Source organism: Podarcis vaucheri (genome assembly GCF_965113315.1).
Source record: "Podarcis vaucheri genome assembly, chromosome: Z".
NCBI lineage: Eukaryota > Metazoa > Chordata > Lepidosauria > Squamata > Lacertidae > Podarcis > Podarcis vaucheri.
The window spans coordinates 31,016,305-31,042,680 of record NC_138758.1 but is presented as its reverse complement, the minus strand read 5'-3'; the positions used below and the strand labels follow the sequence as shown (position 1 = coordinate 31,042,680).

The following is a 26,376-nucleotide window of genomic DNA, read 5'->3' as shown; positions in this document are numbered from 1 at the left end:
CAATTCATGCAAAATAACGTCCAAGAAACTTAAGTTCTTATCCCAGTTTACCATTTGTATAGAAGGCAATAAACAATTTGTGTTAACAGAAAGGTTTTATAATGTGAGAGGAGTCCTCTGTTTTCACTTTTAGCTCTGTACATTATAAAGCTGTACCACTCGGTTGCAAAGGTGTCATTGTGCTTCAAGCCTTGTGCCAATTTTATTTTATTGGTCAATTTTCCACATGTGCTATTTGCTGCACTTTATCGTACCCATCAGTCAGACAAGCACCCTCAAGTTCTTCCTCTATCTTGTTGTAATGAGCTGTAAGATAGTATTATCTCCCATGAAATGACTGAGCATAGCCAGAGCTGGATATTTTGAGATGTTTTGTCTAGTAATTGCAATTATTTGAACAAATGCTTCCTTCCAGACCTGAGCCACTCTCCCACATGTCCGCCCCCTGTGTTAATTACAGCTTCACATTTTGCAACCTCTTCAACTGTTTGGTGCCCAAGTGGAGCGACGATGGGCTTCTGGTCAATTTTGTTGCTGCTTATGGAGGGCGGGGGCATAGAGGGGGAGGCAGTAGTGAGGCCAGTGTGATACAGACATACGGGGAAAGCAAATCCGGTGTTTCTGTTGGTACATCTGCACCATACCAACCTCCCCACTGGCTCACCCCTCCCAGTAAACAACAACAACATTACAAACTTGAGGTCTGGTGAGGGACACTTGCCTTACCATTCTACCGTAACTTTTTAAAACTGATGCCTAGATGCTGAGGAGGGCCAATAAATGTGCTGAATTTTGGCAAGATGGAGGCCCTGTGTGTGAATGGTTCTCGGGTGCAAGAGATAGGTCAATTACCTGTTCTGGACAGGGCTGAAGGATTTGGTATATAGCCTAGCTATGCTCCTTGATCCATCTTGTCACCAGTGGCCCAAGTAGCCTCAGTGGCTTGAAGTGTTTTCTAACAGCTTCAGTTGATATACCAGCTTTTGGCAAGGATAGCTTGGCCACTGTGATTCACGTACTGGTAATCTTGGGGTTAGATTATGACAGCACATTCTCTGTGGGGCTGCCCTTGGAAGCTGAAACTAAGGCAGAATGCCATAACTAGGCTGCTGTTAGGAGTAACCTGCTGCCAGCATGTAACATCACTGTTGAGTGATCTTTGCTAGCTGCTAATTAGCAACCAGGCCAAGCTTAAGTTTTTACTGTTAACGTATGAAGCCTATAATCACCCTAGCAATGTTCACCTGAGATACCACCTTTTCTCATAACATCCTGCTTGAACTTTTATAGGTCATCAAGTGATACGCTCTTGTATCACATGCCGCTGAAGTTCATTCAACAAGCACCTGGGACAGTAGCCCCAGTGCTTGGAGGTTCATGTTTGGGGTTTTTTAAAGAAACTAGTTCTATGTTCAAGTTCCACTTGTCCAAAATGGAACTGCTTCTAGTTAAAGTTTGTACTTTTGCAAAACAAAACTGTTCCGTTTACGTTCATCCAAACGAACATTTTTAGTTCACAATAAGTTGCTAAAAAATTATTTACTGAAATATACGATTCAAAAGTGAAATGGGGTCATACACAGGTAGTAAGAAGCCTGACAGACAGAATGTCAACAGGTGAAGCTTTCTCCATTCTTGCATTTCCATAGCAGTAAAAGCTCACTCTTTAATTTCTGCCTGCCACACAGCTGTTAAAGACAAAGCATCATTCACTTTGTTCTTAGACCCTATCCTTCTCACTGAAAGTGGCTCTGTTGGAAGGGAACTCTCTCCCTCTGATGTCATAGCAACAGTGATCAAGTGACTAAGTCGTTAACAACAACAGCACCTCCATATCTGCCTAACAAGCCTTAGAAAATTGCCTCAACATTTTGCTTTCTAACTTTATAGATAAGAGTCCATGGCTGCTGTCGGAGGATGAACTAGAAATTATTCAGTTTTTTACCCCAAAATGAACTTAAGACACCTTTAGTTCACCCAGTAATTATGGGAATTACTTTCAGGTGTAGTTCAGATATTTTTTAAATGCTTCACTGAACTTTATTCAACCAAAGAAGTTTGTTCTATGCAATGGGTAGCACTCGCTCTTTGAATACACTCCCTCTGGAAATTTAGATGGTGCCAAAAATTTGTCATTTTAGGCACCTCAATACTTTTTTATTCAGGCAGGCATTGTTGGATATTGTCCCTGTTGGCTGTACAGGTGGATTTATATTTGTATTTTGTATTTATTTCTTTTTTGCACACTGCCATGGTTATCAACTTGTGGGGTCAATTCACGAAGCCTACAGAAATAAATAATTAAATAGAAGATGTGTTTCCTTAAGAGGGCATAAAAATGTGTCCCCATAGCCTGAGCTAGGCACAGCCCTGGCCCCTTCCTGGCCCCCTCCCTCTCCGATTCTGCAGCAGCTGAAAAGCATAGTGAGCTATTGAGGAAGAACCTTCATTGCCACAGCGGACAGAAGCTGATGCAAAGCCCCAACTGTCAAGTCTTGAGCAAGACGGTCCACCCAGGAGGAGCTGAAAGCCCAGCGGTCAGTCACTTCCCCCTGGCAATGACTCTGCAAGCAGAGGGAACAGTGTTGAAATGTTGTCTTGGTTAGGGAAGACAAGTGGTGGCAGATAAATGACACATCCGCTGCCTCTTCACAGGCAAGAGGGATAAACACACAAATCTATAGGGCTGGCCTGTGACAGATACTTTAGGAGCTTCAGGAGGGGCTGATAAGCTGGCCTTTGCTTGTCACCAGCCCCCTAAAAACTTTCTGCGGCTACAGGTCTGCTTCATGTTGCGCACACACCCTATAACGGGTGGGAAAATTCAGGCCCAGGGGACCAAATGCAGCCCTCCAGGCCTCTCAATCTGGCCCCAGAATTACCTCTGGGGCCATGCCCTTCCCTAGGATTCATGCGTTACCACTCCTGCTCCATGCTCTTCTCAAGTGCTTTTGCCTGGCTAGAATATGTGCTTGAACAAATGATAGATTACTTGTTTACTATGCTCTTGTAGCTTTCAGGTTGGATAATTGCTAATGGACTAGATAACTCAGAAACTCCCAGCTGGTCCAAAATGCAACAGCTTGGTTACTGGCTGAGGTTGCATTTAGAACTCATAAGACCCCTGTTCTAAAAGAGCTGCATTGGCTAACTATTCATTTCCATGAGCAATTCAAGATTTCTTGCGTTAGTGTTCAAAGCCCTAAAAGACTCAGGTCCCAGTTATCTTAAAAGACTCCTCATCCCCTACAGGCCCTCCTGAGTGTTAAGATCAGCATAGGGGCCCTTCCACTAATTCTACCTCCCTCGGGTGTTTTCTTTTTGTGGGGGTGGGGAGTTGTCCTGGGAGAGGGCCTTCTCTGTGGCAGCCCCTATATCGTGGAATTCCCTCCCCACAGAGATGCGTCTGGTTTCAGAAATGCCAGACGCCAGATTTGTGTGTTTTAGGGCCCAACCTATTTCTGTGATTGAAATATAACTCTTTTTAAATTTTAATTGTTGTGACTTGCCCTGGGAACTACTGATGAAAGGCAGTGGTAATTCTAGTAGTAATTCTAATACGAATACCTTTTGTTTGCTTGGATGAAGCCTCTGACTTTTGTGTGGCCAGAATACACTTGATAGTGAAATCCATCAATCTGCTCCCTCACTTTCACCCCTGGCCCTGCCCACCACTGGCATGTGGACTCCAGAAGGTTGCCCACAAGGGAATGTGGCCCTCAGGCTGAAAAGGTTCCCCACTCTTGGCTTACAAGGAAACCACTTTCATATAGGAAGCAGCGTGAAGCAATGGTTAGATTTATAGACAGTGTGGTGTGGTGGTTAGAGTGTCAGTTAGGACCTGTGAGACACCAGGGTTCAAATCCCCACTCAGCCATGAAGCTGACAGGGTTGTGACCTTAGGCCAGCCACTGTTTCTCAGCCTAACCCACCTCACAGGGTTGTTGTGGGAATTCAATGGGGGGGGGGGAAGTAATGTATGCCACCTTGAGCTGCTTGGAGAAAAAGATAGGATATAAGTGTGATAAATAAAAAACAAAACAAAACATACCTTGGTCAAGATATATGAGGGCTACAGCCAACAACTTGGCCCCACATAAGCCAACATAAGAGTGATCTACCTGTTTGGGACACGTGAATAACAACAATCTGAGCAGGACAGTTCTGGAGAGAATAAACAGACTGCTGCTGCTCACGTGAGTGTTGGGAGGAGAGCTCCCTCTCCTGCCAACTCCATCCGGCCTGGGGGGGTGGGGCCTGCACCCACCGCCACAGCATAAGAGGCCTGAGAGAGGCCTCCGGGACACGGCTGCTGCTGCTGCTTGTGTGAGTGCTGGGAAGACCGCTCCCTTTTCTGCCAACTCCATCTGGCCTAGGGGGCGGGGCCTGCACTCATCGCCACAGAATAAAAGGCCTGAGAGAGGCCTCCGGGACACAGCTGCTGTTGCTGCTTGCGTGAGTGTTGGGAAGACCGCTCCCTCTCCTGCCAACTCCATCTGGCCTAGGGGGCGGGGCCTGCACTCACCGCCACAGCTTGAGGGCCTCCATCAAGGCCTCCGGGACATGGCTGCTGTTGCTGCTTGCGTGAGTGTTGGGAAGACCGCTCCCTTTTCTACCAACTCCATCTGGCCTAGGGGGCGGGGCCTGCACTCACCGCCACAGCATAAGAGGCCTGAGAGAGGCCTCCGGGACACGGCTGCTGCTGCTGCTCACGTGAGTGTTGGGAAGACCGCTCCCTTTTCTGCCAACTCCATCTGGCCTTGGGGGTGGGGCCTGCACTCATCGCCACAGCATAAAAGGCCTGAGAGAGGCCTCCCGGAAACAGCTGCTGTTGCTGCTTGCGTGAGTGTTGGGAAGACCGCTCCCTCTCCTGCCAACTCCATCTGGCCTAGGGGGCGGGGCCTGCACTCACCGCCACAGCTTGAGGGCCTCCATCAAGGCCTCCGGGACATGGCTGCTGCTGCTGCTCACATGAGTTTTGGGAAGACCGCTCCCTTTTCTGCCAACTCCATCTGGCCTAGGGGGCGGGGCCTGCACCCACCGCCACAGCATAAGAGGCCTGAGAGAGGCCTCCGGGACACGGCTGCTGCTGCTGCTTGTGTGAGTGCTGGGAAGACCGCTCCCTTTTCTGCCAACTCCATCTGGCCTAGGGGGCGGGGCCTGCACCCACCGCCACAGCATAAGAGGCCTGAGAGAGGCCTCCGGGACACGGCTGCTGCTGCTGCTTGTGTGAGTGCTGGGAAGACCGCTCCCTTTTCGGCCAACTCCATCTGGCCTAGGGGGCGGGGCCTGCACTCATCGCCACAGCATAAGAGGCCTGAGAGAGGCCTCCGGGACACAGCTGCTGTTGCTGCTTGCGTGAGTGTTGGGAAGACCGCTCCCTCTCCTGCCAACTCCATCCGGCCTAGGGGGCAGGGCCTGCACTACCACTACAGTTTAGAGGCCTGAGCAGCTACCGGCAGCAATGGACAAAATGGTTTTAAATGTTTTAATTGCTTTTAATTTGCAGCTCCTTAAATGGTGGTGGTTGTTTTTTATAATATTATATTATTTCATTATTTTATTTTTGCTTGGGGTGGGATAAGCATTTAGTCAGCGCTATTGTTTCTTGTTGTGTTTTGTTTTGTTATTATTATTCTGTTAAATTATTATATAGTTTGTATTTTGCTTTTTAAGGGGAAGGGTCTTGGCTGCCTGGGAGTGGGCCTCAGCCAATATATTGGGTGGGGCAGGTTCCACAGGGGGGGATGTATTGGGACACCCGATCTCAGTGATCACGGGCAGGAGGAAGAGTTATGCTAAGACCAGACCATGTCATTACCGAGGAGGCAGGTTTAGTCATTGTTTGAGGACTATCCCTGCCTCCAGGTCTGGTCCTGACCGGAAGGATACAGTAATCAGCAAGGGAAACCCACATGACCTGAAAGTGTTGCTGTGCAATACCAGGTCAATGATGAATAAAACCACTGCCATCCACGACCTGATTGTGGATGGAGGATTTGACCTGGCATGTGTGACAGAGACCTGGTTGGATGAAGCAGATGGGCCTGTCCTTGCCGCTGCTTGCCCACCAGGTTTCTCTTACGCACAGCAACCTAGGTCATGTGGGCGGGGAGGGGGGGTTGCAGTGATTTTTAGGAAGTCATTAGTCTGCACCAGGCATCCTATTGGGAAGACCCAGTTTTCTGAGTGCATGTTCTGGAAGTTGGGCAATAGGGGCAGTACAGGATTCCTACTGGCGTACCGACCTCCCCGCTGCACCAAGGATTCCCTGCCCGAGCTGCTTCAGTCATGGCGGATATTCTCCTGGAGACACCTAGCTTGGTTGTCCTGGGGGATTTTAACATCCATGCCCACACGACCTTACAAGGGCCCGCTCGGGACTTCGTGGAAAGCATGGCCTCCATGGGGCTGTCCCTGAATAAGTTTGGCCCAACTCATAGCTGTGGACATGCCTTAGACTTGGTGTTCACCTATATGGATGTTGGTGATCTGACACTAACTAAAAGCGAAACAAAAGAAGTGCCATGGTCAGATCAGTTCCTGGTGCAACAGGACTTCTCCGCAACCCTTCCCCTCTGCAGGGAGGTGGGACCGATTTGGATGGTCCGCCCCCGCCACTTAATGGATCCAATTGGCTTCCAGAGAGTGGTAGGGGATGCTTTATCCCAAGTTGATGGCCTTTCATCTGATTCCCTGGTGGCACACTGGAATGCAGAGTTAACCAGAGCTATTGATTGTCTGGCTCCGAAGCGCCCTCTCCGATTGCATGGAGCCTGGACAGCCCCGTGGTTTTCCCCGGAGCTGAGGGTGATGAAACAATCGTTGAGACGGCTAGAGCGCCGGTGGTGGAAAACTCATTCTGAATAAGACCGGACACGGGCTAGAGCTCAACATCGAGCCTACCAAGTGGCAATGGCGACGGCGAAGAGGGCCTTCTTTGCCGCCTCCATTGCATCTGCAGAAAACAGCAGCAGGAGACTTTTTCAGGTGGTTCGCAATCTATCGGAACCACCTATACCACCGGGACCTGGTAGGGACCCAAGATCTCCTGCAATGCTTTTGCAAAGTTTTTTGCAGATAAAATCGCTCAGATTCAGAAGGAGGTAGACTCCACCGTGGAAGCAGGGCCAGGGCAGGAGAGTGCTAGAGTTCTGTCTGGTCCTGTTACATGGGATCAGTTCCAATCTGTTACCTCCGAGGATGTGGACAGGCTGCTTGGACAAGTGAAACCGACCACCTGTCTCCTTGATCCTTGCCCATCCTGGCGAGCCGGGAAGGGCTGGGCGATAGGCTCTGCGGGGTGGTGAATGCTTCCCTCTGTGAGGGAGCCTTCCCAGACACGCTGAAAGAGGCGGTCATTAAACTGCTTCTTAAAAAAACATCTTTAGACCTAGCCAATTTGGCCAACTATCGCACAGTCTCAAATCTGCCATTCTTGGGCAAGGTGATTGAGCGGGTGGTTGCTGAACAACTCCAAGCACACCTGGAGGAAACGGACCATTTGAATCCCTTCCAATCGGGATTCAGGCCTCACCATGGGACTGAAACTGCCTTGGTCGCGCTGGTTGATGATCTCCGGCGAGCTAGGGACAAAGGTGAGAGCTGTTTACTAGTTCTGCTGGATCTCTCAGCGGCCTTTGACACCATCAACCATAACATCCTTCTGGACCATCTAGAGGGGCTGGGAGCGGGGGGCACTGTCATACAGTGGTTCCACTCCTTCCTCCTGGGCCGTGTCCAGAAAGTGGTGGTGGGGGATGAGTGTTCAAACCCCTGGGCTTTCACTTGTGGGGTGCCTCAGGGTTCTGTCCTCTCCCCCATGCTTTTCAACATCTACATGCAGCCGCTGGGAGAGATCATCAGGGGGATTGGGCTGGGTGTTCATCAATATGCGGATGATACCCAGCTCTACCTCTCTTTCAAATCAGAACCAGTGAAGGCGGTGAAAGTCCTGTGTGAGTGCCTGGATACGATTGGATGGTGGCTAACAGATTGAGGCTGAATCCTGACAAGACAGAAGTACTGTTTTGGGGGGACAGGGAGAGGGTTGGTGTGGGGGATTCCCTGGTGCGCAGCCTGGGAGTCATTTTGGACTCAGAGCTGGCCATGGAGGCGCAGGTTAACTCTGTGTCCAGGGCAGCTGTCTACCAGCTCCACCTGGTACGCAGGCTAAGACCCTACCTGCCCGCGAACTGTCTCGCCAGAGTGGTGCATGCTCTAGTTATCTCACGCTTGGACTACTGCAACGCGCTCTACATGGGACTACCTTTGAAGGTGACCCGGAAACTGCAATTAATCCAGAATGCGGCAGCTAGACTGGTGACTGGGAGTGGCCGCCGGGACCACATAACACCGGTTCTGAGAGATCTGCATTGGCTCCCAGTACGTTTCCGAGCATGATTCAAAGTGTTGGTGCTGACCTTTAAAGCCCTAAACGGCCTCGGTCCTGTATACCTGAAGGAGCGTCTCCACCCCCATCATTCAGCCCGGACACTGAGATCCAGCGCCGAGGGCCTTCTGGCGGTTTCCTCATTGCGAGAAGTGAGGCTACAGGGAACCAGACAGAGGGCTTTCTTGGTAGTGGCGCCCGCCCTGTGGAACGCCCTCCCATCAGATGTCAAAGAGATAAATAATTACCTGACATTCAGAAGACATCTTAAGGCAGCCCTGTTCAGGGAAGTTTTTAATATGTAATGCTGTACTGTTTTTAACACTGATTGGGAGCCGCCCAGAGTGGCTGGGGAAACTCAGCCAGATGGGCGGGGTATAAATAAATTATTATTATTATTATTATTATTATTATTATTATTATTATTATTTTATTGTTGTATGTGGTGTTTGGTTTGGTTTGGTTTGGTTTGGTTTGGTTCCAATTGCCCCTGGTGGTTTCCACTCAGGAGGGGAATTAAAATCCCCTATGCCCTACCACTTACCACCATGGTTAAAGTGTCTCTATGTATATGAGACCTCTCAGATCAAATCCTCTCATTGATATCAATAGTGGAATAAGCAAAGTGCCTTCAGACATGAGAAATATTGCGTTAGTTTCCTGATTATCATGCTAGCACCTTTGTCTTGTTTTCTTTCACACTGCTGTACCTGTTGCTTTATGGAACTGTGGCATTTTGACCAATATGCCGCTATGTCATGCTAAATTTCATTCACACCAGTGGGCATGGTGTGGCACAACAACAAATGCCATGTCATAACTTCCCCACTCTATCCGGACCTGCCCGCTTCTGTTCCCCCATTATTCTCCCCTGAAAATATCAGGGAAGAACTACATGCTGGTGTATTGCCCCAAATTCCAGCTCTACTCCTGCGATTTTCTGGGTTAAGAGGGCTGCAAATGTATTTTTTTCTGGACCAACACAGAAATGAGTGCTAAAGCTCTCCTTAGTTTTCTAGAAAGGCATTCTACATCATGTGACTGTTCAAATATAATGTGGAAATCAGCAGTTATGGAAATGAAATGAAATGCTGCTTGAATACAGCCTATGTGCAAAGAGCTGTTCGTTTGTTTGTTTGTTTGTTTGTTTTTCTTCAGAATTTGTGGGTGGGTAGACTAAGATGTGTGATGACCACAGAGAAGCAATCTTTTTTTAAAAAAAAATTATTCAAAATTATAACAAGACATATTATCCAAAAACATATCATCCTTGTTCCCCCCCCATTTTTCCTCCCCCACCCCCACAAAACCCACCCACTCCCACCTCACCCACTGACTTCCCTCAGTTCCAGTCTTTGGTTTCTCTAAGAATGCTGTTTTCTGCATGTTACAAAGTTGTATAGATCCTCAAACTATTTAGCTGATTGTTATCAATAAAAGGTTTGTGAATGTTTATTCAAAACCTGCCAAGGAGTCCAGTTTGCTTTGTTGCATCTTCAGATACTTTGTAAAGGGTTCCCATTCATCCTTAAAGTCACAGTTATCCTTGTCCCGTAGCTTATAAGTCAGTTTTGCCAGTTCTGCATAGTCCATCAATTTTTCTTGCCATGATTCTTTAGTTGGGGTTTCTTCAGTCTTCCATCCTTGTGCTACCAGAACTCTCGCGGCCGTTGTCGCATACATGAAGATGTTTTTCAACTTTTTTGCAGGTCTTTCCCTACAATCCCCAACAAAAATGCCTCGGGTTTTTAAACAAATGTTAAATGGAACATTTTCTTCAATTCGTTGTATATCATTTCCCAATTTTTTAAAATTACCTTGCAATCCTACCACATATGATAAAATGTCCCCTCCTTTTCCATACACTTCCAACACATATTTGAACTAGTTTTGTACATTTTCCCTAACTGCACTGGTGTTGTGTACCATCTGTACATCATCTTCATGTAAGACCACAGAGAAGCAATCAACCACAGTGAAGCAAAAGAACAAGGTTGGGCAAGGCGAAGAAGGGCACAGTTTATCCTTCCCTTTTGGAAGTGCATCAAATTTAGAGTGGGAAATTGCAGTGAAACATAACTATGTGAGTTATTACATGAAGGGGTTAAGACCAGAGAGCTCTGTTCCTAGGCTCAGCTAGGTCATGTACCTTTACCTCCATGAGGTAGGAAGTAAAGCATTTTCTATTCCTGTCTCTCACTCTTCTCGCCATGTTACCCACCAGTACAGATGTGTCTGAACTTGCTAAAAAAACCCAACAACCCCAACCAAACAACCATTTCCCCCAAAACTCATTTAAAAATAAAATAAAATAAAATTGGGTGAGGCCTTGGTGGGCCCTGAGTGGGTGTCTACTGGTGTTACTGGTGCTATGTTGGGGTGCCACTTACAGTTTGTGTGAGGATTTGGGGGAGGTTATTATAGGATGGGTGCTCCCATAAATGAGTACAAGGGGCTGTTTTTTTACAGCATGCAGATTACCGTATTTTTCACTGCATAAGATGCACCTGACCATAAGACACAACTATTTTGTAGAGGGAGAATGCAAGAAAAAAATATTCTTTAAAGGGAGCACTGAGCAGAGCCTGTATGCACCCCAGGCTTTGCTCAGCTCTCCCTTTCACGAGCCGCGTGGAGCGTGTGTGCGGCGCTTGCAGGCTTTTCCCCGAGGAGGGAGAAGCCCCCAAGAGCTGCGCAGCGGTCCCTCTTGCTGTTCTGGCTTCTGGGATAGCTGTGCAGCCTGCATTCACTCCATAAGACGCATGCACATTTCCACTTACTTTTTAGGAGGGGAAAAAATGTGTCTTATAGAGCGAAAACTACAGTATGTTGTTGCCATCTCCACCTTCAATCCATATGTACTGTGGGGCAGGCAATTCACATGGTTGGATTTTTTTTAAAAAAATGTTGCCAACTACCTCTTTGTGATGTTTAAATGACCCGTTTACAAAATTAAACCCCTGGGCACTCTAAGTGGAAGGAACTATGTACAATGGTGATGTTGTGTTTAGTGAAGGATGCTTTGAAGGCCGTCCAGAGGCTGGAACTCTTCATAACCAAGGTCTGTAACAGTTAGTTGGGGTTTTCTTATCACACCCGTCTCATATGAGAAGCAGCTAAGACTTCACAGTTCCTTTTTTTCAGGGGGGGGGAAAGAAGACGCTTAGAACTTTAAATAAAGATGACAAACACATAATCATCAAGCAGCAGCAATATCCCCCACTCATTACATTTTTAAAGAAGAAAAATGAATCTTCAGTGTCGGCTGAAGTCTGAAAACAAAACGGGAGGAGATAGGAGGCCCCAAGACACTTGCAGGTTTATTATATCTGCACATTCACAGAAGACAAGGCTATTAATGGCTACTAGTCATGACAGAGCGTATGCTCTACCTTCATGGTTGGAGGCAGAAATGCTTATGGAGATCAGCTTCTGGGAAACACAGGAGGGCAAAATGTTCTTGTGCTTGAGTCCGGCTTGCAGGTTCCCCACAGGAATCTTTTTGGCCACTGTGAAAACAATATGCTGGATTAGATGGGCCAGATCTAGCAGGACTCTTCTTAAGTTATTTTTTATTTAAAAATTTTAAATTCATTTTTAAGATATATAAACAATTACAAATGCAACATCCAGAAAATGTAAGTCCTCCCCACTTCCCCAGTGTGGAACTAGTTTTATACACAATACAGTATCCATTATGTTCCAATTTCTGACGTAGATGTACAAAATCATTAAACAAATGCACCGTTCCAGTGCATTTCTCGAGGGCAGAAGCTGTGTTCAATTGATTGTACATGGTGAATAAAGTCAGAGGATGTTGCATAAAAGCAATGCTCTTGTTCCCTTTCAGTGTTCTTGTTGCAAAATGGTAAGTTTGTCCATAAGTATTAAGTCCCAAATCTGTGCAGTCTGGGTTTCAAGGAGGTCCACATCAAGGCACTTCCAGTGATTTAGTGATTACTACATTTGCAGCAGTTAACAAGTGTTAAATTAAATCCTTATTTATTAAATTGCAAAATTCTAAAGTTTGTTAATTACCATATTTTTTTGCTGTATAAGACTCACTTTTTCCCTCCTAAAAAGTAAGGGGAAATGTGTGTGTGTCTTATGGAGCGAATGCAGGCTGCGCAGCTATCCCAGAAGCCAGAACAGCAAGAGGGATTGCTGCTTTCGCTGCGCAGCGATCCTTCTTGCTGTTCTGGCTTCTGAGATTCAGAATATTTTTTTTCTTGTTTTCCTCCTCCAAAAACTAGGTGCGTCTTGTGGTCTGGTGCATCTTATAGAGCGAAAAATACGATAATCAGTACCAATTTCTGGTCCCAGTAAGATATTTTGTTTCAAAATCAGATTGATCAAATGTTCTACAGTACTCCATTACATTACATCACAACACAATTTCCAGCTGCTGTTGGAGACAGAGTAAGTGCAGAATGTTGGAGGAACACAGGAACTCACTTTGTAACATTTAGTTCTCTGACTTTCTTTCCCTCCACACTGAATACCCTAAGGAATTGCTAGAAGATGCCCAGAGTATTATGAAGCCCAACAAATTGCCATGTTTGTTTTTAATTTGGCAGAAACTTAAATCCTGGTCCTTTTTCAGTCATCACCCTTCCTTCACATCAGGGGCTCTTATGTTTGTCCACCATCTACAATTCTGCAAGTGTACAAGCATGCAAATTCACTACTTATTGTAAGGAGGAAGAGCATTTGTTTGTTTGTTAAATTTCTATACTGCCCTTCATCTGAGGATCCCAAAGTAATTTATAAAAACACAGAAATACATACCATAGTAACAAACAAAAACAATAAACCCCCCACAGAAAGTTTAAAAGGCCATAGATTGTTTAATTAGCCAAAGGCCTGGAGCCTCCCTAGGGAGAGCATTCCACAAACGGGGAGCCACTGCAGAAAAGGCCTGTTCTAGTGTTGCCACCCTCCGGACATCTCGTGGAAGAGGCACATGAAGAAGGGTCTCAGAGGATGATCTCAGGGTCCAGGTAGGTTCATATGGGTCCTTGGGGTATTGTGGTCCTAAGCAAAATCCCCGACCACTGGCCACACTAACTAGGCTTGATAAGAGTTGGAATCCAGTGACATCTGCAAAATTTCAGATATTTAGTAAAATGCACTCAAAAATGTGCATGTGCATGCTGACTTCTTTTTAAATTGCAAAGTGATTGGAGGGCTTTCATTGGGAATAGGGGGGTGTTTCCTAACAACTCTCAGTGCCCTTAACAAACTGCAGTTCCCATGATTCTTTGATGGGGAAACCATGACTGTTAAAGTGGCATAAAAGTGCTTTAGATCAGTGGTTCCCAGCCTTTTTGGTATGGCAACCTACTAGTCCAAATTCACTTCCTATAGGGACACATTCATTTATTGTCACTTGAATTTTGGACCTAAGGCCTTTTCTGCTGCCAGCAACCAGAGAGCAATTCACAAGTGTTAACATCCTTCCTTGGAGGCTTTTAAGCAGAGGCTGGATGGCCATCTGTAATGTAGGATCTAGTTGAGATTTCTGGATTGCCGGGGGTTGGACTAGATGATCCTTGGCACCCTTACAGGTCTACAATTCTATGATCCTGTGATTCTATATACAGTGGTACCTCGGGTTACATACGCTTCAGGTTACATACGCTTCAGGTTACAGACTCCGCTAACCCAGAAATATTACCTCGGCTTAAGAACTTTGCTTCAGGATGGGAACAGAAATAATGCTCTGGTGGCATGGCGGCAGCAGGAGGCCCCATTAGCTAAAGTGGTGCTTCAGGTTAAGAACAGTTTCAGGTTAAGAACAGACCTCCAGAATGAATTAAGTACTTAACCTGAGGTACCACTGTAAGACTCGAAACTTTCCACCATTTCTACCACAAGTGTCAACACAGCATTATAACCCGCCAACCAAACATAAGTTTCTAAGAGGTATTCATCACGCCCGTTGGACATCTTCAGTGTTTTTCAAAAAATTAAATGATGCATACTTTTGGGGTAGTATCTTCCTTCTGTGCAGTCTATTTTTAAATAAACATTATTTTTCTCCATTCCTCTTTCATTAAACACTTGAAATGAAAGAGGAAGACTACAGCAACCACATTCTCAGTGAATCTACCGCTTGTTAGCAATGGATGGGAATAGTTTGTAGGTGATGAGGCAAACCTTCATTGTGTGTGCGTGTGTGCGAGAGCACAAGGAGGGCCAATGTAATTATGCACCCACGCTAATTAAGTTCTGGTATAACCCATTGCAAGTTTGCTTTGGGCAGTGGGGAGAGCAGGACAACCTGTGCCTGGCTTTCAGCTGAATCATCAATTAACGACTAAGGAGAGAAGGAAAACTTCAGGTTTTTTGCATCTTCCTTTCCTCCATTAAGAATGAGTATGAGGGAGCCAGCTGAAGATGCTTATTAAGTGCCACCATGATCCCTTAATGTTCAGGGAAGTTTTGAATGGCTGATGTTTTATTGTGTTTTTAATATTTTGTTGGGAGCCGCCCAAAGTGGCTGGGGCAACCCAGTCTGATGGGTGGCATATAAATAATAACATGATTATGATGATGGCGACGTTTTACTGTGTGATTTAGAACCTTCCCACTTCTAGCCCCCACCAGATGAGGAAGTCTATTGGAATTCAAACTTTAAGCAGAGAAGCTAAGCCTACATTCCATTTTCCACTGTTATGTCTCACTGCTCTAGAGGGACAACACACTGAAGGATCTCTATCACCACACAGTTACAAGAGCTGTGGCACTTGAGTGAGTGTTTGAACTCGAAACATGCAATTGTCTTCTCAACCTTTCTCCTGAATTTCAATACGAATATTGCATTTTACATTATGGTTTTTGCCTTCTCTCTGAGAACATTTAAGAAGGAAGTTGAGTCAAGCTGATATTTGAACTTCAAACATTGACTGAGTCCTGAATATGCATGGCAATTTTAATTCTAATACCCTGATATTCAGCTGTGATAGGGGTTTAAGAAGCAAATTATATGTAATGCCAAATAAGCTAAGCCAAAGTCTAACTCAGCTGGTTATTGAACGAACGCTTAAAAGAATTTTTTTGTTTAACTCTCACCAAAATTTTTTTTGTTTAACTCTCACCAAAAGTGGATTTTGATGTGTATCAGTCACACCAGATAGGTTCACTGTCTCTTAGGCTTGTTGCTCTACAACATACGCTGGCTCACATGTCTTTGCTGTCATTACATGGTGCTGGACACAGACCATGTGTCGCTTGTCATGTTGACTTCTATCTGCCAGATTCCTGAGTTTTGGCCCTTCCCCCAAGTCCTCACTGTTCCTTTGATCACATTCAATGCAAGTCCCATGGTGATGTTTCCTTTGAGGTGATTAGCATGAGCATTACCAGCCATCAAGTTTTCTGGTGCTAGCCACTCATGCACACCAAACAGAGCATTGGTCATTCTGTCTTGACCAAATGCTTCTAGAAACCTAACCAAACCAAGCCAGAAATTCAAAGGGCAATTTTTTTGGAAGCGGGGGGAGGGGGGGCAATGGATTCACTGCCTAGGAACAAGCCACCTGAATGGCACTCAATGGAATGATAATGGTTTCAGGGTCATCACTGAAGCAACATGGCCTCCAACAAGGATCTCTTGGTATGCTGGGTGGGGGGTGCCCTGTGCAGATGGTACAGTGTGCTGCCAGCCACTGGCCATGGGAAACTCTCTTAGGCCAGCTCCACAGTCTCCCCTAGCTCCAACCACTACCACCCTTTCATTTCTTAAGCCTTGCTTTAAATGGATTGCATCTTCCAACATTTTAGTTCATACTCAAAGGGCTTATCCACAGTGACGTTTTGTTCTGCTCTTTCCAGGCACAGGTTTGCATTTTAAAGTTCTGCGTCCGAGTGCTCTTTCCCCCCCACCCCAGAACTTTCCCTGCAAAACCCGCTCAGTTGGAGCAAACACCAGTTCGGGTTTTCTGCAGATTGATGTTTGCTCTGACTGAGTGCTAAGGAGTGGGTTTTCGTAGGGAAAGCTCAAGAGCAGAAAAGAAAAGAAAAGGGTGGGTGTGCTCGAACACAGAGCTTTAAAGTGTGGACCGTGCCTGCAAAGGGCAAAGATAAGGTTAATGTGGATAAACCCTTAGCTGCAGGATGGAGAGGGCATTACTTAGAAATGCAGTCCTAATTTGGTGTCAACTGGGAGCAGCTGGTGGTGTTTGCCACACAGCTAAAGACAAGAAGCTGCTTGCTTTTGCAGCAATATTTCTCAATGCTGACATGTTGTCACTTCACATCCAGATATTTCCTGTCATCTAACCTCAGCTTTATCTTCCCCATTTTCAGCTTCCTCTTGAAAAGAGGAGAGGCCCCTTCAAAACAAGCCTCTGTCCTTCCCAGAGCTGCATTTGCTCCTCTTCTGCTCTGCTGGAAGGGTGCTCCTCAGCAGGTGGAGTGGGCTTGTCTTACCCACTTTGCATGATCACAGGGACAGGTAGAGTATGTCTGTATAGCTCTGCTCATTTGGGTGCTTCCAGAATGGGTGGGACGGGGGGGGGGGGTTACTGCAAAAAACCTTTATATTGCAAACAGGTTTTTGAGAGAGATTGCAACAGATTTTTTTTTAAAAAAATCATATTCTCCCTAGAAAGTGTAGATCCAGATTAAAAGTGGTGGCAGAATACAAACTGGCATTTTGATGCCAGTGACTGTGTGGGCACTGCAAACAAACAAGCAAACTTGCACACATGGGGACCTATGTTCTACCTCACCTTTCCAAGGCAGTAATGCTTCTGAATGCCAGGTTGCTGAAAAACACAGGAGAGGAGAGTGTTTTTGTGCTTGGGGAGTTCAGGCTTCCCATTGGGGCATCTGGTTGGCCACTGTGAGAACAGGATGATAGACATTGCGGATGTTCTTTGAATGTGCCAGGCACTGTAGAACATATCCTTTTCTACTGTCCATTGTACAACCAGCTATGTCCATTGTACAATGCGTACTATCCCTTTTTTGGGTAGTCTAACATCATGGCACAATGAAAATATCAGATTCTATCTGTCTGATATTAACCCGGAAGTAACTGTGCAAGGGTGACTGAGTTTTTGTCAATAGTATCTCCTAGAGTGGTGAATGGCACTATTTAGCAGGAAGACATCCCAATAAAAATCCTCGTCATTATATATGGTATTTTACCTGGCTGTTTATTTGTATATATTTTAAAATCTTAGCCAAGATCTGTAAAGCTAAATTTCAAGTTGCCTGATTTATTCAGTGGTGGCTATCTAGTCTTTTATATATTGTATGTGTTTGGATTATCAATGTATTTGGATGATTTTATGATTTCATTGTTTAAACTTATGCCAATAAAGGCTAATAATAATAATAATAATAATAATAATAATAATATTTATATATGGATGTTTTATGATGGCCTGGAAGCTGTACGCCGGCTCCCTCGGCCAATAAAGCGAGATGACTGCCGCAACCCCAGAGTCGGTCACGACTGGACCTAATGGTCAGGGGTCCCCTTTACCTTTTTTTATACTAATAAAGGTTTGGCGAAGTAAGTAAGCCTTAAACAGTATTGTTCTCTGAAAATTTCAGCTGCTACTTTTTGCACTGTAAAGGTACAGCTGCTGAGCTGATTGAAAAGTTGGCAGCCCTCTTCAGAGAGAGTAGTGCCTCCCAGACTACTAGCTGCTGGTGATCTTCACTAATTGTGCTAATAATTACCCAGTATTTAGCAGTGTTGTGTGCTTATTTTAAGGGGAGGTAAATGTACTGAGGGTAGATCACAGAGATAGACTATGAGAAACTTCGAACTGACAAACACCCTATCAAAATGGTATTGCTTTTAACAGTCTCCCTCCCCAGTCTGAACTTGAGGGTACTTGTCGAGTGTATCTTTGTTCCCCTTTTCATTTATTTTGGAATTAAGATGGAAGCATGCTTAAATCAGGATTATTATTTATTTGTTGCATTTATATCCCACCTTTTTGTCCAAGGAGCTCAGAGGCAGTGACTGCCCAAGGTCACCCAGGGAGCCTTATGACTAAGTGGGGATTTAGAACCCTGGTCTCCCAGGTTCTAGTCTCACACTCACCACTCTGCCACACTGGCTGTAAGGATTAGTAATGCTAAACACATTTACTAATTCAGAGTAACTCATGGGATTTGTATCCAAATAGGTTAGGCCACAAACGACTCTTGCATTTTAAAAGAAATTGGTCCAAACTGAGGCATTTTCTCGCTTATTTTGTGTGTGTTTTTTAATTTCAGAGACTGTAATGCATAAGTCCTGTTTGATAGTTCCCCAGAAAGCGCCTCAGGCCAATCCTGGAATGGATTTTTCAAAAACAAACAAACCCATAGAACCATAGAGTTGGAAGGGACCACAAGGATCGTCCCTTGCAGTGCAGGAATCTTTTGCCCAACATCCTGCGAAATTACAAGTCTTATAGAATAATAGTATTGCAGCATTGGAAGGGACCCTGAGTGTCATCTAGTCTAACTCTCCTGCAATGCAAGAATATGCAGCTGACCCATACAGGGATCGAACTTGCAGCCTTAGCATGATCAGCATCACACTCTAGCCAACTGAGCCATCCAGGCTCTACCGACTGAGCTACCCCAGCTATCCCTCTTAAAGGGGGATATTTCTTTCAGAAACAACCCCCAGCTTGTTCTAAGCATAGTATTGGATTGGTGATCATTTTTATTTGCCTTAAAAAAAATAAATACAAAATACAGACAGAAGTAGGAGAGATGTGTGTCTCTCTTCAGTTGCACAGCTGAGACACATAAAAGGGTTAGAAAGTGAGCACAATCCAACCAAAATCTGTTAGAATGATTAAACCCAATGGCTGCGGCTAACAAGTCAATTTATTTCAGTGGGTAAGACTAGGTTGGTTGCAACCTCAGGGCTTATAATTGCATGGGCTTATTTGTGTGTTGGCAGACCAGGATCCAAATCCTCACTCATCCACATGAAGATGACTGAGCGACCATGGGCCACTCACTGTCTCTCAGCGTACCCTACCTTGCAGGGTTGTAGTGAGGATTAGATGCAGAGGTAGAACCATGTATACTGCCTGGAGCTCCTTAGGAATGGGGAAGGCCTGGATATATTTCAGCAGGAGTTACCAGCAAACGTTTGTTGCTGGATCATGTATAGTATCTTTCAGTAGAAATGCATCAAGTTTTCAAGCTTCATAATACTCTTTATAAAGGGGGAGGGGAATCATGCAACACAGATTTGAAAAAAGAAGAAGAAATATTGCTGGCCTAACCATATAGATCATGTTTTAAAGTAGCCCAAAAGTAACCAGGCACAAAATCATGGCATTCTGCATCTGAAAACTGAAATAGTCTCTGAAATAAGCCCTGGTGGCTATGACATGATCCTCCCCAAACAATTCTGGAAAAAGAGGTGCTGGAATTCACCATGAACTTCTCCCTTGTTCTCTTAGAATGGCAGTCGCCAACCTGAGAGGTGCCAGAGCTGAGCCCCTGGGAGCTCCGGCAGAAGAAAAATCCCTTTGTAAATCCCTTTAGTGCTTTACACTGTTGCTCTCAGAGGCTACAGTTGTCAAACCACTTTATTTCACAGTACTTGTTAAAACCAGCAGTGTTCCAGTGACAAAATAATGCTTTCACGATTCAAGCGGACATTATCCAGCATGCAGGTTCAGTCCCCAGGAAGGGCAGGGAAAGGTCCCTGGTCTAAAACCCTGGAAAGAGCTACTGCCTTTGTGGACAATACTGGGCTAGAGGACCAATGTCCTGACTCTGTACACTGCAGTTCCTAATGCTCCTAATTACATATCCATGTAAAGTGATGTGCGGTATGATCCACTGCATGCATACTCAGAAGTAACTCCCAGAGTATTCAGTAAGGCTTACTCACTAGCCAGCAGCCTAAATTGTCCTGGAAATGTCTGGCACTATTTCATGGTTAGGAACACGGGTGGCGCTGTGGGTTAAACCACAGAGCCTAGGGCTTGCCGATCAGAAGGTCGGCGGTTCGAATCCCCGCGACGGGGTGAGCTCCCATTGCTCGGTCCCTGCTCCTGCCAACCTAGCAGTTCAAAAGCACGTCAAAGTGCAAGTAGATAAATAGGTACCACTCCAGCGGGAAGGTAAATGGCGTTTCCGTGCACTGCTCTGGTTTGCCAGAAACGGCTTAGTCATGCTGGCCACATAACCCGGAGGCTGTACACCGGCTCCCTCGGCCCAGAAAGCGAGATGAGCGCTGCAACCCCAGAGTCGGTCACGACTGGACCTAATGGTCAGGGGGTCCCTTTACCTTTACCTATTTCATGGTTATTAATGAAAAGATAGAAAAAGATAGAACTGACTGCTGAATGCTGAATGCTCTGCAGGGGCGTCTTTACCCATAGAGGCTAGTGGCACAGGGCACCAGGGCGCCAAGTTCTGGAGGGCGCCAGGGAAGAGGCGGAGGCTGGATGCTCGCCGCCCTCACCCGCCTCCTCCAGCCCTGCCGGCAGTGTCGTCATCCCTAAAAAATTATGGGAAACGGGGGGCGGGGGGCGGAGGGAGCTTTGAACCACAGCGCTGGATATGCTTAAGACAGCCCTGTCGCTCTGTCTGTCTCTCACACCAAATGCACCACATATAGGTGTCTCTGTGTATATGTCTTTAACATTCTGATGACATGCAACTGTTGCACCCTCACAGAATGGTGAGCTTTGGCTCTTTGCTTGTGAAACAGTGTGCGTGTATTGACATCAACAGAGGACAGGATTCCTGTCCCTTTTGTGCAAAAGAGGGAAGTGTGACCAGGGGCATGACTTTTCTGCCCCTCTGCTGCTCTGTCTCAGACCAGGCTCATCCGAGCTCCCACTTCCACAAGCCGACAGACTCCTCATAATGAGCTTGCTGTAGCACAGCACACTTGAATTATTGGACAAACTTGACGGAGTGGCTTCCAATAAATATTAGAATGCGATAATGCTCTGCATTGTTAAGAGTGTCAGTCTAGGACCTGGGAGAGACTAGGGTTCACATCCCCACTTGACCATGAATATCACTGGGTGACCTTGGACCTGTCACTGCCCCTCAGCCCATCTTACCTCACTGGGTTGTTGTGGTGTTGTAGAGAGGGAGATCTATATATGCCACCTAGAGAAAAAAGATGAGCTATAAATGCAACTGATGAAATTTTTTATAAAAAAAAAGTTTCGTAGGCTGCACACTCTGTTCTCTCTTTAGGGCAGGCTTCCTCCACCTCGGCCCTCCAGATATTTTGAGACTACAATTCCCATCATCCCTGACCACTGGTCCTGCTAGCTAGGGATCATGGGAGTTGTAGGCCAAAAACATCTGGAGGGCTGAGTTTGAGGAAGCCTGCTTTAGGGGTTGTTGTAACACATGAACAAGATGGGCGAATAAGATCAATTTATTTTCATTGTTACTGTTCACAAAGAAAGAGTTCACTTTTATTGTATCAACAGTCAGGTCAGCTTTAACAGAAAAAGAGAGACAGAGAAACTCACTCTCTCTCTCTCTCTCTCTCTCTCTGTGTGTGTGTGTGTGTGTGTGTGTGTGTGTGTGTGAGTGAGATGGGAGAGCAGGTGCATTTATCTTCCAATTTCAATTTTTTAAGTCAGATGACCAGGCACTCTTATACTACATCTGAGAGCAAGAGAAATGGGGGGGGGGGGGGAGCACCCATTTTATAGACAATTATCTGCAGGGCTTTTTTCAGCTGGAACTCGCCGGAGCTCAGCTATGGCACCTCTCAGGTGGGTACCTTTGCCATTATAAGATTATAAGAGAACAAGGGAGGAGTTTGTGGGGAGTTCCGGCACCTCTTTTTCTAGAAAAACATCACTGATAAAAGCTCAGTGCTTAACAACCAGATCCACACAGTAAGATAATTAAAAGTTTAGGGTCACTAGGAGGGCTGAAGAGATTAGGCTTCTAATATGGAACACAAACTATGCTGCTTCAAAGCATTATCATGAAGCAGTTCCTAAAAATAAAATAAAAAAGAACATTTAACCCTGTCTGGAAGACTAAAGGATGTTTGGTAGAGGCTGTAGAACTCTCTGTGAGTTATGGAGAATATTCTGAGACAAAAAAGACTTCTTTCTGGATGCCTAAGGTATTTAGTAGAAGGAAAATTGGAACATTAGGACACCCTACAAACTCAGACACCTGGAAAGAAGTCTTTTTGTCTTAGCTCTGCCAGCGTAGTTCATGCACTGGTTACTTCAAGACTGGGTTACTAATACTGAGGGCTATGGGCTTTTAATAAATAAAAAATAAATTTAAATGACTGGATTACTACAATGCATTCTATATGGGGCTTCATTTGTGCTTGATCCAAAAGCTGCAATTAGTGCAGAATCTTGCAGCATGGCTGCTGATGAGAACGAAGCCTTGTCACCTGCACTCAGAGTTTGTTTGCTACTGGACCAAGTTCAAAGTGTAACTAATAGTATTCAAAGCCCTTAACAACTTGGCCAGTTTACCTGTGATGTAACCTTATCCCATATATGCCCACTCGCCCACTTCAATCGGTTAAATTGGCACTGCTGCAGGTGCCACATAATATCTGCTCCATATTTGTAAAAAACAAAACCAAAAAAAAGTTTGTAAAAAAACTCAAGTCTACGTTGGTTCTCCTTTCCTGTTCTCTGGTTTCCATCAAAACAAGCCTTTTCTGGTCTTGTCTTTTTTTCCCTCACTTTAGGGTGCTGCCTGGCCGGATATAACATCACCAGTGTTTCCTGAGTGCTTCTCTCAATGTTCCCTGAGGATCTGCAGTGCTTCTCTCCGTGTATTTGACAAGCTGAGTTCGACACTCAATGTGGCAGAGTGTCAGTTTGTCAAATATGCAAAGTGCGGCATTTGCCCAGCAACGTTGAGCATCCAGCAAGTCATCACAGGACCTCTCCACAGAGCAGGAGTCATTGCTGGCAAAGAGGGATGAGGGGAGCTCTATGAATGGCAGAGTTTGGTATTGTTATGAGTTTGTGGGGTGTGATATACCTAAGCTATTAGATCAAATAAAAATTTGAATTAATCAAGGTTTGGGGAGTTAAACTGTGCTAAATGTTGAAGCCCTGGATGCAGTTTATGTTACCATGTATCCCAATATGATGTTAGGTGGTTTGAGCAAATGTTTCCAGATGTTTCTAGCTGGCTTTGTGGGGGGGGGCATTGCTAAGGTTTTCTGGATGTTTTTATAAATGGACCATGGCCATGTTTAAATGTTGCTTCTTTTACTTTGCACTAGTTGTGCAGAGTGGAATTGGATCCCAATATTCTACTTCATGCATTTATGCTTTGAAGAAAATGTGAAGGTCCACACCATGTTTGCAGGTACATCATGAATAGGAAGCTCAGGCTGTACTGTGTGCGCCTGAGCACACAAACACACAGGCAGAGCCCTCTGTATTTTCTGTAGCCAGCAGCTATGACAGCAAAGCATGGTCTCCATCAAGGCCAATGTCAGCATTCCAAGATCTGGTGCCCACCAGAAATTCTTGTGCTCTCAATCCCATCAGCCCCAGCAAGCATGACCAGTTGTCAGAGATGATGGGAGGAGCTATAAACCAAAACATATGAGGGGCACCAGGTTGGGAAAGGGTGGTCAAAGTGGTAAAGGTGAACTGCTCCATTTCCGTTGGTTCAACAGACTGAAACAGCATCAGTACAATGGTGATAGTTATTGCCGTAATGATATTCTGAAATGTTTGCATGCACTTAAAGATGCTTCAAAGTGTATTCCATGTGGCAATGGATTTATTGTGTGACGATGTTGCAGTCAATGTTGATACTACTGACTGAATGCACAAAGGTGGGGGGAATTGGATTGTGTCCATTGCCCTCTCCTCCACATCTCTATTTACCATAATATCCGAAAGAAATGGCTTGGGATCCAAATACTATTAAGAGCATTCTGCTCTTAAGACATTCTGCTATGGCCCAGTTCTGAGGGTCTCTCTTCTTGGGAGGAGATGGCTTTCTTGCTAAGGGGGGGGGGCATGTGGAATTGCATAACTAAGGGGGTATGGTTAGTTCTTCCTTTGCAGTCTCTTTGGACCTGGTTAGTACGTTTCTATTTATTCAAGCATTTTAAATTTGTACAATTCCTCAGGCTGCCTAATAACTTTAATTTGCTGTCATTTATTATGGTTGAATAATGTTAGAGTTTTATTGTGTAGTATTAGGTTTTAACTAATTTATACTCTTAAAGATTTTGGGGGACCCCACTAAACCCTAGAAATTAATAAATGGTGGCAGATTATTTAAAGGGAAGATTGCAGGCCAGTGGAAAAGGCCAGGCCAGGCCTCCCTTCCAAGACAGGGCCTCACCTGGAATAGAGATATATATAAACATGACAAAAAGTGTTGATGGCCCATCAAACAGGAAATTGGGGCTTAGGCAGACAGAGATTGCCATGGTGATGGGGTGTGCATTTGAGGTGACAGGAAAGGGGAGTCTTTAGGGCAAGGTGTGTTGGGAAAAAGAAGGGTGAAAACAATGAGGGAGATCTACCTTGGGCAGGTTGGCTGAAGGTTGGCTGGGAAAGATGTCTTTGACTCCAGGGCTGCACTGCTATGGGGAACAAGCTATGTTTGAGATGACTGTGCTGTAAGATCTGGACCCTGCCCACTCAGACTGAAGGTGTAAATAGGTGAATAAACCATATTTCTTAAAGCTACAACAGTCTCTGATGTGTCTAAATTCTCCAAAGGAACACACACCCTGGGGGAGTGCCTTGAACCCCCTGGCTTGGGAGCCAACTCCTAGGGGCAGAGGTCCCTTCACCTCCCCCCAATAAAATATTTGAGAGTGCCCCCTCAATTTGATGGGTGTTGCTATTCAAATGGTGTGTATGCTGCATCTTTTGATCGATTATACAGGTCAGGGCTTACCTCTCCCCCCCCCCATATTTTATTCGAGTTGGCACCCCTGCCCCGTGGAATCTTGCTACTGCTGGCAGAGAGTGGGGGTGGCACCCAACTTCTGTAACAATACTTTATTTTGTTTATTTATATTGTTTATTTATTGTTGACTGCCCAAGAATGTGTGATGATTGTTGGTCTAAAAATGTTTTAAAACTGAATGAATGAATAAGAGAGCATCTGTGCACATAAAACAATATGTATATAGAGTCTCAAACCCACACTTGGGCACCCTGCAAAAACACACACTCTTGTTTGTTTGTTTGTTTGTTTGTTTGTGTCTTTCTCTTTCTCTCTGGGTGGACCAATGCAAGATTATTCCTAGACCAGCTATCCATTCTTCCATTACTCAGTTCCTGGCCCAAGTTTTTTTTGTCGCTTTTTTTAATGGAAGCCAGAGTTTCACAAATCGTGCAATTACGGTTTTCCTCCTGTGTGTCCTAAATACTTGACTTCCAAACCCAACTGTTACATTTTTACTACTGAACAGAAAACACACACACGCCAAGTGAAAAATTAAGCTAAAGGATAAGATATGCCTTGATAATTGAAAGGGGTAGTCAGTCCAGATGTTGCTGGATTCCTAAGGTGACACAAGACCCTGCTGTTTGATCTACTCATAGGTAGTCAGTGTAGCGCCCTCCAGAAGTTGTTGGACTCCAAATCCCATCAGCCCCAGTCAGCATGGCCAAATATCCATGGATGATAGGTGCGGTTCAATCTCTTGCCGTTCAATCAACATGCTGCTTATTTGTGAAGTAGATGCTCAAGTTCTTTAAGGGGGAATATCATGTCACATTTAAAGCCCGTATTAAAAACAAAGCTCAGTGTTTATTTTGCTGGCATTCATCTCTGGGTGACAGACAGCACCTTCTCCCATACATGACTCCCTGTCCCTTGAAACCTACAAATGGAGGGTGCTGTTCTGTGCCTTTTTTTACCCAAATGGAGCAGGATTTTGCCTCAGAGAGCCAAATGGTCATTTCCTTGGCTAGTTTCGACCTGTCTCTGTGCAAGAGAATCTCTTCTCTGGGGACATTGGATATTTAGAGCTTCCACACCTGATGATGGGGTGTGTGTGC

General features: G+C 45.3%; 1 long non-coding RNA gene across 2 annotated transcripts in view; it reads left to right on the top strand.

Moving 5' to 3' along the window:
• Positions 1-25,053, top strand: part of LOC309523998 — a 37,648-nt gene extending 12,595 nt beyond the window's left edge. Inside the window, exons 2-4 of one of the 2 annotated variants that reach the window (XR_014215731.1) lie at positions 16,703-16,850; positions 21,981-22,119; positions 23,073-25,053. This is a non-coding gene — a long non-coding RNA (uncharacterized lncRNA). Of the gene's footprint in view, positions 1-16,702; positions 16,851-21,980 lie in introns of both variants that reach the window. The other variant, XR_014215732.1, reaches the window with a different exon arrangement.
• The last annotated feature ends 1,323 nt before the right edge of the window (positions 25,054-26,376 follow it).